This window comes from Lepidochelys kempii, chromosome 4, assembly GCF_965140265.1.
Source record: "Lepidochelys kempii isolate rLepKem1 chromosome 4, rLepKem1.hap2, whole genome shotgun sequence".
Lineage (NCBI taxonomy): Eukaryota > Metazoa > Chordata > Testudines > Cheloniidae > Lepidochelys > Lepidochelys kempii.
This window is the reverse complement of record NC_133259.1, coordinates 136934872-136949397: the sequence shown is the minus strand read 5'-3', so window position 1 is coordinate 136949397 and position 14526 is coordinate 136934872. Positions and strand designations below refer to the sequence as shown.

Genomic DNA, 14526 nt, shown 5'->3' with positions numbered 1-14526 from the left:
TCCCAGAGCAGCTCACCCCAGGACGGCATTATGTGCTGCCCCACTGCCTGCTACTCTACCGGTCCTTTTGACTGCAGACCCAAGATCCCAAGGAGTCTACTTTAATCTACCCCAAGGACAGCTTGACAAACACAAATTCTTCTGGCACAAATAAACGTTTGCAGGCCTGACAGAAACCTGTTGAAAATGATTTCATTGAGCCGTGGGAACAAAATCCAGATGTTTTAGATCAGCACTGCATTCAGCTCTTAACAGTGCATACGAAGTTTTGTAGAATCTAATTAGAAGCAACTTCATTAACACATGCTGTTGTAAACCCTGTTCCTGCTGAACTCCCATCATGGGGTGGCAACATTAAGGGGGAAAGAGCTGCTTAGATTTGGTTTTCTTTCTTTCTTAAAGAGAGCTACTTGCTTGACACTTTAATTAGGTATCTTTCCAAACCAGACTATAAACCGCCAGTGCCTTAGCGGGTTCCCTTGATTTTCAATCAACATTTAGCCTCAACCTCCAAGTCCGCTCCAGTTGTGCAGCTCATACCTGGCCTCAGAGAGCTGCCCTTTGCTGCGATTCATGGCTGATTAGGTCTCCGGGCTGGAATTCTTTTGAAATAACCTCCTTCCTCATTAGTCTTGACTAGTGTAACCTTGCCCCTGTTCTCAGTTCTACTCTGAATGCTGCTGCTAGCCTCAGCTGACTGGCTTGTGGCTCTGGCCATATCACCCCCTTGTGGAGTCCCTTTTCCAGTGCATCAAACACAAACTTCACATTTTTACCAATAAGGTCCTTCACTATATAACCCTTCTCAATATGTCAGCAACTTTATCTTAGCAAGCTGTCAACTTTGCTTTGCAATGCTGGCTTTCCCCATCTGTTAGTCCATTTCTCCTCAGGCACCTTCATGCTATCTCCCACCCAAGGCCTCATACAGTGGAAAAGTTCCCCGTCTTATCCCCTCTTTCGAACGCCTCCTTCCCTCACTTCTGTCACGATGCCTACAAAACCCGACCTGCGGACATTGACTAGGCAGCAGAATCTATTACCGATACAAATATGCTTGTTTCACTATTAACTTGTCCTGACTTGTCTGTCTCATTCACCTGTGGTGAGCAATCCGGGACAGGGACCATGGCCCAGAGCTTCAAAGGTATTTAGGCTTCATTGATTTCAAAGAAAGTTAGGAGCCTGAATATCTTTGAGGATCTGGGCCTCCCTTTTTATTACATGGGCCAGATCCTCCGCTGGTGTAAATCAGCATAACTCCAGCTGACTTCAAGGGAGCTAAGCCAATTTACACCAGCTGAGGATCTGCCGCCCCCCCCCCCGCCACAATTTCTGTACAACGCACAACAGTGAGGCCCTGATGGGCTCTACTAACAAACAGGAACAACTAGTCAATCTGATCATACCTAACAGAATGGGATCAGGCAAAGAACAGCAAAACAGTCTGGTTTTGCAATACTATTCATTTTACGAGCTCCTTCCAAAGGCACGTTTCGGCAGCTCTTGAAGGGTTATAATGTTTGCTAATTAAAGTCAATTCATTTAGTATAACCCACTTTTATTTTTTTCGAGTGGCAGGAGGGCATGGGGTGCAAAGCAGCTCTCTGCAATGGAAGCTGATTTGTGTCATCACAGAATAGGAGGGAAACCGCATCCATGTGCACACATTTAAGGAGCTGGAGTACTGGTTAGGATTACGGAGCACAGTCATGTGGCAGGAAGACTGAGAACACTCATGTTATATGAGGCAACATAAAAAAGGCACCAGGGCATCTCTCACCTTAGGATGGTTAGTTATTATGGGGAAGTGGACTGCCAGAGAGAACCAAATCTCTCCTTCACTCCCCGCCACAACATACACACATGCACTCTGCTAGCTACTTCCAAGCTCTAAGTATTCTGCAATTTCTCAGGTCAGGAGTTCCCCTTCTGCCCTGTGTATGTATGTGTCTCAGAGTTTTCAGGACCATTTGCAATTATGCTATTTAACTTGGTTTTCAGCTTTGAGACTCATCTAGGAAGGAGAAGGCATGGCAGGAGGACTGAGGCCAGGGCCCCATGCTTCTAGGTCAATTGGAAGGAGAAGTGGAAGGAGAGGGGGTGGAAAGCAGTTTCTAGACACAGAATTTTTCTCATAATTCTTCTCCCTCTCTGTTTCCAGGCAGGTGGAGCCATAATGCCAACTGCTGCTAACCATCCCATGTCACAGTCGGAAAGAAGAGAGACTTGGAATAAGTTTTACTTCCTTTCTGCTACTAGGGTGACCAGATAGCAGGGGTGAAAAATCAGGACAAAGGGTTGAGGGTAATAGGTGCCCATATAAGAAAAAACCCTGACTATCAGTACTGTCCCTATAAAATCAGGACATCTGCTCACCCTATTTGCTACGTATGTTACAAACAAGCCACTGTTATATACTGGCGAGATTCCAATCATAACCACACTCAGCCCACCCCTGAAGTCCTTGGTTTGGCAAAACTCCCATTAACTTTGAATGGATTTAGCCTGTTCCACTGGGCAGGGCACTAGAATAGATGAAAGGAGCCTTGGGCTCTGTTCCTGGTTCTGCCACTGACTTGCTGTATGACTTTGGGCAAGTTTCATCGTTTCTGTATACCTTAGTTTCCCGCTCTGTGAAACAGAGACACTGATGCTTTCCCGGCTTCGTAAAGTGCTTTAAGATCAGGCTTGACATACACAGGTGAGGTAGGGTGGCTTATTGTGTTGTATTGGCTCTGTGGATAAACAGAGGCACAGTCTCCAGGGTGGTAAATCCAGCGTCCTTCACCAGCACTAAATGTACATGGAAGTATTTTAAAAGTGAAAATCCAAGGTTTGTGGATTACCAAATACACACTGGAAGAAGCAAAGGTGGGCGAACAGTCTGCTCGTTCTGTAAAAGCAAGCCAAATCTGCCTTATTGCTTTGAGATCGAGCTAAGGTGCTTATATGGCCCCTGTAGTATGTGAACCCCTCAATCATCTTTAGAGTGTTTAGGGAATCTGGACTAGATTCAAACAGAGATTCTGATGTTCAGAATTTGGGAAAATCCTGTCATAAATTCCTATCTGTCCATTATTTTGTTGACAATCTTTTATAATATTTAGCCCTTTATATGTTCAAAGTACTGGTCAAATATGAAAGATCTAAGATGATCATCCATCAAATGCCTTGTCCCTTGCAACATGTCCTAAGCACTTACACTAAACAATCTGTTCCACCTTGCATTTTGCCGTGACACTCGGTGTACCTTTCCCAGACCTGAAGAAGAGCTCTGTGTGGCTCGAAAGCTCGTCTCTCGCACCAACAGAAAGTTGGTCCAATAAAAGATATTACCTCACCTACTATGCCTCTCTGATTCTGTACGTATTTCACATTTACGTGTGAGTTGGTAGTCTTTATACATGGTGAATATGTCTTTTTGTTCTGCCTAAATGGAGTTGTTTAAAGAGATTAAATAAAAACAGAAAAACACCCTTGTGGAATTCCTATTTGGGTTAACAAAACGCCCTCCCCCCCCCAAAAAAAACAAAAAAACCCCAACTTGGCCATAAATCTTGAAACTTTAAAGGCTTCTTTTTAGGTGAAAAAATCCCGCACTGCATTAGTGCCACTCCAGCGAGCAGAAATAAATTCCTGAGCTGACTTACAATACACGCTAGCAGCATTAAAGTGCTGTTCTACTCTGAAAGGCGACTAAGTAAACAATGGCATTGTGGGGATCACTGTCTCATAGTAATTTCTCTATCAAATCTCAGAGCTCTGGGTGGGTGCCCTCCGGTATGAAGTTCAGATAAGACCCAGAGCTAGATCAATCAATCAATGGGCTCAATTTATAAATAAAAAGACATTTTTGCTAACTACCAGCCCTGCAAGCTCACCCTGGGATCTGGGGGCCTGGCATATGGGTGTTTTTCCATTGACTTCAGTGGGCTTTGGATCAGGCCCTGGGAGGCCAAACTGGTTTCTATCCTTTTTGCATATCATCCCCAGTAATAAAGGTCAAATTCTGCCCCTAGTGACATCTCTACCCCCCACCCCACATACACTTTACATTATGCCTCCAGGAACAGTGAGGCAATCTCACTGCCCCTGTATAACCGATTGGCACTAGGCCTGAACTCAGCTAAACATTTAAACATGTGTTTAATTTGGGGCCTTAGTAGACAATTCCGCTGATGAAGGACAAGCAGGAATAGAATCCAGCTCCCTCTCCCTTAGCTGTGCTGACTCCACAGGCTACACAGGAACAAAAAGTTTTAACATCTTACATTTGTTGCTGTAGTAACCAGGTACGGCTGATCTGTGTAGGTCATAGTTCTCATCTTCACAGATCAAGCTCATCTGTGGAATGGACCCAAATTTGGGGGGAACTTGAATTCAAATCTGAGCAAACCCAGACTCCACATATCAGGCCAGTAGCTACTTTCCTTTTCAAACTGCATGTCTTCACCCACTTAAATACCAAAACCAGATGGATTTTATAGGCAACATTTCTTTCCACCATGACAATACTTCAGAGAGGGAAACAGAGAGCAAAGCATGGAAAAGGCTACAAAAGGATGCAAATTCATACTTGGTGTAAATGTGAGCAGCTCTGCAGACTATGCTGGAGTTACAGCCACTTACTCCAGAGCTGAATTTGGGTTCTTTTATCTATTTTTAAATAAATGCCTATAACCCACACATCCCAAAATTCTACCTCACACATTCACCTGAGGCGAGTAATACATGTAATATATTGCTAGCTATTTCTTTATCATCAAGGTAAAGGGCAGGAAAGCAGAGTTTGTGGCTGGGCTGGTACATTTTCATGATCATTCTGCAAAGCTGTTTATAACATTTTTGTTTCTTTTAATAAAAAGTTCCTGGAATCTCTGGAACCCAACTCTCTCTTCCCATGTTCCATAGCCCAATGCAGTTACACCTGGGATGAATTTGGACCATTGGGTCAGGTTTCTTTTCAGCACCACTCCATGGGCCAGTGATCTCTTTCATTCTCTCTTGAAAATGCTACATTGGAAAGAGCGAGATTCAAGAACTTCCCGTTCATCTTTTGCAAGAGAGAGGAAGAAGACTGGGGCTGTAAATGGCTATCGAAAGAACAACATGATACATGCATTGTGGAGGGGGTGGGAGGACAGTGGAAGTTCAGAATTGCTTCTGTGGGGACTCAAGATACACTGTGATATGCACTCGCAGGTATCTCCACAAGGATGATCGGTCTTTTGTAACTTGGGGGCATGTTTTTCCTGTAATAACAAATGAATTAATTTTGCAATCAGCTGCTCACATGAGGTGACAAGAGTTATATTTTCCCAGCCTGGGCATTTCCTGAGGGCAACAGATCCCTCTAGGATCAAACAATATGATCCTTCTAGGAATGCAACAGGGTTCCCTGGTTTGTTATTTACTTCACTCATGCCAAGTTTTGACAAGCCGATTTCCTAACCAGACCCATCTCTTGGAGATAGTGATTCTATCAATAAATGTAGCATGCGGTCAATCCACCAGCACAGTGCAGTGGAGAGCAGGAGTAAGGAGACTGGGGTTTCCTTTTCAGCTCTAATACAGGTTCGCTGCCTGACCTTGAACAAGTCACTTAACCTCTCTGTGATTCAGCTTCCCCATTTGTAAAATGAGGATAATGGACTCTCTTTCATGTCATGCAGACTGTTAGGATATAGATATTCGGGCCTGTCTGTAAAGGCCTATACTCTAAGAATTTAGGTGTATTCTTATCACTTAGCGAGTTATAGAGGTATAAAAGAAAGAATCAAAATCACTGTCTGTCGGTGTAAGGGCCTTCTCTTACTGTGACAGTCTGAGCTCCTGTTCTTAGGCTAAGATCTCTGGCTAAGCAGCAGAGGCAGCCATAAACTGGGAAGCGAACGGTCACATCCTCACATAAGGCAATAAGGCAATCTGGGGTTGTTAGAAAGGAGATCTGATCTATCACCTCCAGAGAAAGGGAAGAGCCTAGAGGATGTAAACGGAAGTTTAGTTTGATAGTTTTCTGTTCAGTAAGAACTCACTTATCAATAGACACAGCTGGGAAACCCTTATGTCTTTATAGATGTAGTTGTGAAATCCTCCCTTCTGTATTGTTTTGTCATTATAGTTCCCACTTTGCTATTGTTTATTTGCATGGTCTCTGTCTGGTTCTGTGATTGTTTCTGTCTGCTATATAATTACTTTTGCTGGGTGTAAACTAATTAAGGTGGTGGGATATAATTGGTTAAATAATCATGTTACAATATGTTAGGATTGGTTAGTTAAATTTCAGTAAAGTGAGAGGTTAAGGTATAGCTGAGCAGAACTCAAGTTTTACTATATAGTCTGCAGTCAATCAGGAAGTAAGGGGGGGAATGGGAACAGGGAATGGGGGTGGGAAATTGGAATCATGTTTTGCTAAGGGGGGGAAATGGGAACAGGGACACAGGTAAGGCTCAGATAAGCTGGGAAGGGGGGCACTAAGGAAGGAAACCGGAATCATGCTTGCTGGAAGTTCACCCCAATAAACATCGAATTGTTTGCACCTTTGGACTTCGGGTATTGTTGCTCTCTGTTCATGAGAGAAGGACCAGGGAAGTGAGTGGGTGAAGGACTAAGCCCCCTAACACAGACAATGAGGAGTTCTGGCTGGGGCACGAGCCAATCAATGCACTCCTAGAGTGGAAAGTGTACATGGGCAGATGTATTTGTTCATTCTATCCCTGTGCATCCAAGGAGTAGAATGTGCAATTCCATTTCCTGTGACATTGCCCCGATTGTCTATATTGTCAGTTGTTTACAGCTCAGTACAGATTTTGCCCTTTTCCTAACACAGTGGCAGCTGGGGTGCTTGTGTTGTATTCAAATAAAGTATTTGCACAATCTAATGGGAAACAAAGATACAGAAAATTCAAATCAAAGCTTTTATCCAGTCAGACTGACAAGAGATAAATTGGTATGGATAGAACAGGTGAATCACAACTCCATATAAGAGCATTTCCCCTGGCAACCAAGAATGTGGGCATGCAGGGCATCACTTACTTCCCTCGCTTCCCTGGACCCAACCCCTGTGACTTTCTGGTTGCCTGTACTGGGTCTGTAAATCAATATGGTATTTGACTCACTCCTGGTGAAAGTACTCCCCCTATCCTCACATCTGCTCTGCAGTGCACAGCACGCCCTGACAACACGAATGGCATTACATGCATTGACATCCAAATGGTTTGCAGGCAGCACCAACTTGCTTTTAGTCAGTCAAAGTCATATTCCACCACCTTCCTGCAACTGATCAGTGTGTTATTAAACCTTCTTCTGCCAGATGCTCTCACATCAGGGTACAACTTCATGAGCCAGGCAGTGGAGGACAATGCAAGTCCTCTAAAGTAACAGTGGATAGAGTTACCTCACTGATAACCATGTTGCTGGGAGGGACGAAAGTCCTCCCTTGTCCAAATTTGAAAACACCCTGGAATTTTTCTCTGGAATACCCTGGTGTCATGCACCCATTCACGTTGATGTACATGAATCTCCTTCTGTGGTCAACCAAGGTCTGCAAAATGAACAGGTAGTATCCTTTCCAGTTGATGTATTCATGTGAACCTTGTGGAGGGTAGACAATGGACATGGACACGTGTGCCATCCATGGCTCCGGGACAGTTCGAGAACCCCATTCTCCCACAGCCAATACTTATTTTGGGGACATTAGTGATCCTGATCACTTATGGGCAAACCACAACAATAACTGAGTCACAAGTCTCCATCACCACAGCACTGACAGCTGACTTGCCAACACCAAACTGGTTAGCCACTGATCTGCAGCAGTTTAAGATAGGCAGCTTCCAGATGGCAATAACAACCTGCTTCTGGACTGGTAGGGACGGCCTCATACGCATGTTCTGGTGCTGAAGGACGAGGGCAAGCTTCTCACACAGCTCCATGAAGGTGGCCTGCCTCATGTGGAAAATTTAGAGTCACAGCTGATCACCCCAGGTCTGCAGGATGATGCAGTTTCACCACTTGATATTTGTGGTCCTGCTCCAGAACTGCCAGTCAGCACAGTGAGATTCCACAACTATTAAAACCTGTCTCAGCGGTTTCCGCTGCTCCATCTCTGCATGCCTCTTGCATGATCTCCTTAGCAAGGCCTGCCACCACCTTCTCAAGGCAACAAGCCACTGCCTAAATTTCCTCCATTGCATCTCATGCCCTGCATTGGTCTGGTGTCCCAGAAGCGAGAGCTGCATTAATGCTGACAGCTAGAACAGGTCATCAGCATCCTGGTGCAAGTGCTAGAGGAGCCAGCTGGGGGGAGCTTTTCTTGGCCTGCTGCTCACAAACCGGGAAGAATTAGTGGGGGAAGCAAAAGTGGATGGGAATCTGGGAGGCAGAGACCATGAGTTGGTTGAGTTCAGGATCCTGACACAGGGAAGAAAGGAGAGCAGCAGAATACGGACCCTGGACTTCAGGAAAGCAGACTTTGACTCCCTCAGGGAACGGATGGGTAGGATCCACTGGGGGAATAACATGAAGGGGAAAGGAGTCCAGGAGAGCTGGCTGTATTTCAAGGAATCCCTATTGAGGTTACAGGGACAAACCATCCCGATGTGTAGAAAGAATAGTAAATATGGCAGGCGACCAGCTTGGCTTAACGGTGAAATCCTTGCGGATCTCAAACATAAAAAAGAAGCTTACAAGAAGTGGAAGATTGGACAAATGACCAGGGAAGAGTATAAAAATATTGCTCGGGCATGCAGGAGTGAAATCAGGAAGGCCAAATTACACCTGGAGCTGCAGCTAGCAAGAGATGTTAAGAGTAACAAGAAGGGTTTCTTCAGGTATGTTGGCAACAAGAAGAAAGCCAAGGAAAGTGTGGGCCCCTTACTGAATGAGGGAGGCAACCTAGTGACAGAGGATGTGGAAAAAGCTAATGTACTCAATGCTTTTTTTGCCCTTGTCTTCATGAACAACGTCAGCTCCCAGACTGCTGCGCTGGGCATCACGGCATGGGGAGAAGGTGGCCAGCCTTCTGTGGAGAAAGAGGTGGTTAGGGACTATTTAGAAAAGCTGGACGTGCACAAGTCCATGGGGCCGGACGCGTTGCATTCGAGAGTGCTAAAGGAATTGGCGGCTGTGATTGCAGAGCCATTGGCCATTATCTTTGAAAACTCGTGGCGAACCGGGGAAGTCCCGGATGACTGGAAAAAGGCTAATGTAGTGCCAATCTTTAAAAAAAGAGAAGAAGGAGGATCCTGGGAACTACAGGCCAGTCAGTCTCACCTCAGTCCCTGGAAAAATCATGGAGCAGGTCCTCAAGGAATCAATCCTGAAGCACTTACATGAGAGGAAAGTGATCAGGAACAGTCAGCATGGATTCACCAAGGGAAGGTCATGCCTGACTAATCTAATCGCCTTCTATGATGAGATTACTGGTTCTGTGGATGACGGGAAAGCAGTGGATGTATTGTTTCTTGACTTTAGCAAAGCTTTTGACACAGTCTCCCACAGTATTCTTGTCAGCAAGTTAAAGAAGTATGGGCTGGATGAATGCACTATAAGGTGGGTAGAAAGTTGGCTAGATTGTCGGGCTCAACGGGTAGTGATCAATGGCTCGATGTCTAGTTGGCTGCCAGTATCAAGTGGAGTGCCCCAGGGGTCGGTCCTGGGGCCGGTTTTGTTCAATATCTTCATAAGTGATCTGGAGGATGGTGTGGATTGCACTCTCAGCAAATTTGCGGATGATACTAAACTAGGAGGAGTGGTAGATACGCTGGAGGGGAGAGATAGGATACAGAGGGACCTAGACAAACTGGAGGATTGGGCCAAAAGAAATCTGATGAGGTTCAACAAGGATAAGTGCAGGGTCCTGCACTTAGGACGGAAGAACCCAATGCACCACTACAGACTAGGGACCGAAGGGCTAGGCAGCAGTTCTGCAGAAAAGGACCTAGGGGTGACAGTGGATGAGAAGCTGGATATGATTCAAAAGTGTGCCCTTGTTGCCAAGAAGGCCAATGGCATTTTGGGATGTATAAGTAGGGACATAGCCAGCAGATCGAGGGACGTGATCGTTCCCCTCTATTCGATATTGGTGAGGCCTCATCTAGAGTACTATGTCCAGTTTTGGGCCCTGCACTACAAGAAGGATGTGGATAAATTGGAGAGAGTCCAGCGAAGGGCAACAAAAATGATTAGGGGACTGGAACACATGACTTATGAGGAGAGGCTGAGGGAACTGGGATTGTTTAGTCTGCAGAAGAGAAGAATGAGGAGGGATTTGATAGCTGCTTTACCTGAGAAGTGGTTCCAAAGAGGATGGTTCTAGACTATTCTCAGTGGTAGAAGAGGACAGGACAAGGAGTAATGGTCTCAAGTTGCAGTGGGGGAGGTTTAGATTGGATATTAGGAAAAACTTTTTCACTAGGAGGGTGGTGAAACACTGGAATGCGTTACCTAGGGAGGTGGTAGAATCTCCTTCCTTAGAAGTTTTTAAGGTCAGGCTTGACAAAGCCCTGGCTGGGATGATTTAATTGGGGATTGATCCTGCTTTGAGCAGGGGGCTGGACTAGATGACCTCCTGAGGTCCCTTCCAACCCTGATATTCTATGATTCTGGGCTGGATCCATGCTTGCTAACAATTGGAACGCAGGCTGTGAACAGCAGTGTGGAGAGTGCCTATCTGGAAGTGCTTATATCTACTGTGTTGGTGAGCTCAGACTTCTGCACAGGGACCCAGGAAAGACAGGTAAATTGTCCCACAATACACTGCAAAACGATTAATAGAATGGCACAGTTTATTGGAGTACTAAAACACAGGGGATATCCCCCAGCAATTCTAGTGCCTAACCTGAGTTGCTACAGAACCAGCGTGGACACAGTTACACAGGTGTGATTTGAGTGTGGCTTAACTGCTGGACACTCACATTCCTAGACTGCTATAACTCCCATACCTGATTACCTGCAACCAGGTAAACTGCAGTGAAGACATACCCAGTGACTCTGGTCAAAATCTTATATTCTTGACCGGGGGTGCGAAGTGTACTACTCTGCACAGGGTAGTGGCTGCCTTCCACCCTAGAAGTGGATGCATTTTACTGAAGTTCCATCACTTCTGAAAGAGGCTAAGGATGGTAGCAAGAGTAATTCATTTTTATGACAAGAGAATTTCTACATAAACACCCTGAGAAACACAACATGGTTCAGATGCCTGGCTGGTGTAAATCAGCGCAGCCCCAGTGAAATCAAAGGACTAGATCCCCATCTGGCAAAAATCAGAGTATTTCCACTGTGTGCCAAATCCCCAGCTGGTGAAAGACGGCACAGCCCCATTGACATTAGTGGAGCTATGCCAATTTACATCAGCTCAACATCTGGCCCCATGTCTTCACAAGGTTAAATCTAGCTCATTTCTGGAGGCTGGTAGTGAAAGTTAATATGAAGACAGATCTTTAATTAAACAGTTTACCCAGGTCTCCAAACCAATAACTTCCAACTCTCAAAACAACCAAAGAGCAATTAGTGGGAGGCTTCCTGATGTCCTGGCACACAATTAAGCATGACAGTACACAAATAAATTAAGAACTAGAGAATTAATTAAGGGCTAAACAAATTAATTAGGGTCCCCAATCAATTCTGACGCCAGCTTAACCTCTTTCTCCTAACACCTCTGTGTAAAAATAGAACCACCTGGTGGCAGAGGTTTTGTAACGTGCAATGCAGATCCAAGCCTGGTCTGAGACGTAGCTTTGAAATCTACTCACAATTTTTAATGCCATTTTGAAGCCAAACAAAAAAGGATGGTTAAAATAAAATTTTCCACTAAATACATATCCGAAACAGGAAGAACTGAGTGACCATCATGGTAAAGATTTTCATGATAAATAATAATGTAACGCTTCTTTAGTGCTTTTCACCCCTAGATCTCAAAGTGCCTTTTAAAAGCAAGGGAGTATCATCACCCCCATTTTGCAGATGGGGAAAACTGAGACTTAAAGCGGTCAAGTGGTCTGGCCAAGATTACACAGGGAAGTCAGTGGTAGACAACAGACTTTTTAACAACAGTTTCCCAGTCGCACTGTGCTTGTGAATGGAAATTATAATTCACTATGCAATCTCCCAGCGTTATGTGGGCTCTGCTCATGGGGGCCAATGCAAGAGGTGAAGGAGATTGTATAGAATCTATTTATGTGCACATTGAATGAAGCAGACCTCTGCAGACCCCTGCTTTGTTTAGGGACTGACCCAAAGGCCATTGAAGTTAACGGAAAAGTTCTGGAGCCCAGACCCTCAAAGGTATTTATGTGTCTAACTCCCACTGAAATGGATGGTAGTTAGGCCCAGATCCTCAAGGGTATTTCGGTGCCTGCACCAAAATACCCTTGAGGATCTGGGCCTAACTGACTTCAATGGGCTTTGAATGAGTCTCTGAATGAAAAGATTATGCAGGACATAGCATTTAACTGCTGTCTACCAAATAATTCCAGGAGATCATATTGTTTTTGTTTTTAATTTTTATATATTTTTAAAATAAACCTAGGACACACTGCAAATAACGATGTTAAAGCACTCAAAGCCAGGAAATGCCAAAGTTGAGATCAGCCATACAAACTTAACTCTGCCGCTTTGGGGTGTGCTGTATGATACAATCTAATTACATGGTTACACGAGATTTTTCCTGCTGGACCTCTGCCTCATTCACAGTACAGGCTAGCTGGTGAATCGATTAGGGCTTGTTCAATCACTGGGGCTCAACAGTGTGCAATGGATGAAGAAGGGAGCACGCCCTGGGCAGTCAGGATAACAACTAACTATTGAACAGCTTCCTCGTTCACTGCACACCATCCGACCTGCACTCTCAATGAGCATGGAGTGCTTCACTTTCCAACTTCGACATCCTTTTCATGTTATCATGTATTTATTTTGCCTGGAGACACAAACACATGGTTTGGGTGGATGACACGACAAGTGCCAGAGGAAAGCAGCACTGTCTGCTGATTGGATCAGAGAACTTTGAGGCAGAAGACCAAGCTCCTGCTCCCAGTTCTGCTGCCACTGACCCACTGTGTGACCTCTCAGTGACTCAATTTCCTCACCTGTAAAACAGGGATCATGATCACTTTTGTAAAAAGCTTTGAGATCTTTGGAGAAAGATGATGCATCTGTACTAAACATGACCAGGGAGTGTAATATGTGTTAGTCTAACATAACACTTCCCTTTGGGCAGCCCAGTCAAACAAGACATGCTGGCGGATATCAGAGGAGGCAAGTTAATATGTTCTTTGGATCATAACTAAAGCTGATTGGGAATATCTAGATGAAACTTTTTTCATTGGAATCGAAACTTTTTGCGGAATCATCGGTTTTGCTGGAAATATCATTGAGAAAGAGTGAGAGACCCCTTCCCCAGAAGAGCCAAGGGCCTGATGGTGAAAGCACTTGTCTGGGATGCTCCAACTCATCTCAGTGTAAGTAAGAGAAAGATCACATACCTTGTGCAATACTGTGCAGTATTTACCTCCACCCTCATCCTGGTGGACACCACAGCCTGATGAAGCGCAGCCAGTCCACATACAACAGCACTTTCTTCTCTTATCATTTAACGAGAACTAACAGGAAGTGTGATCACATCCTGCACAGAAATCATCTTGCCTACTTCAGGTGTCCTGTGCAAGCTTAGAGTTCTACTGGATTCATCACACGTGGATACAATGGACGTATGCACACCCATTTACCAAAGTGTCCAGAAAGGCCTTCTTTGGCTGGCCAGGAGGCTATGACTTTATCTCTCAGACACAGACGTTGCTATTCATGCTTTGTCACATCAAACTAGATTACTGCAACATGTTCTACCCTCAGCTGACCAAAGAGGACACCTGGAAATTGCATGTGATCCAACACACAGCAACTATCATTTTATGTGGAGCAGACAGACAAGAGTGTATAAGATTGTTGCTTTGTGCTCTGCATTAGCTAACAATCCAATCCTATATCTTGCACATGCAAGTCCTATTGTTTGGACAAAGAAGTGACTGGGCACAAAAACTGTGCATGCAAGAAACTTGCACGTACGAAGTTGGTGTACACAAATGGAGCCTGGGCTGGGGTGATTGCCCTTTAGAAGTATGGCTCTGTGTGTTTCCCACTGAGCAACCTAGGCAAAGGCAAAAGTGAAATCTTACCAGTCACCATGGCCCAGATCCTCGAAGATATTTAGACATTTAACTCTCATTGAAATCAATGGGAGTTAGGTACCTAAATACCTTTGAGGATCTGGGCTGCTGTGCTTACTTTGCAGTGGTCTGAAGCAGTGATGAAAATTCTTTGATCAGTCAGCAGCAGAATCAAGCTCGGGCAAAAGTTTTTAAAATGAACTGAGCCCTGAAGAGTTAGCACTTTAATGTTCCACTACAGAAACAGAAAAAGGTTAATTAAATGTGTGGAGTCGCTTTAATAATCATGATCCGAGTCAGCAATGGCTTATGACTGGTGATTAGCCCTTTAAAATACTCAGGCATAACTTTTATCCAAGCGATC

At 44.7% G+C, this 14526-nt stretch overlaps 1 protein-coding gene across 1 annotated transcript in view; it reads right to left on the bottom strand.

Moving 5' to 3' along the window:
• SFXN5 (sideroflexin 5) overlaps window positions 1–14526 on the bottom strand; it is a 168060-nt gene that overhangs the window by 52558 nt on the left and 100976 nt on the right. The gene's annotated exons all lie outside the window — the stretch shown is intronic.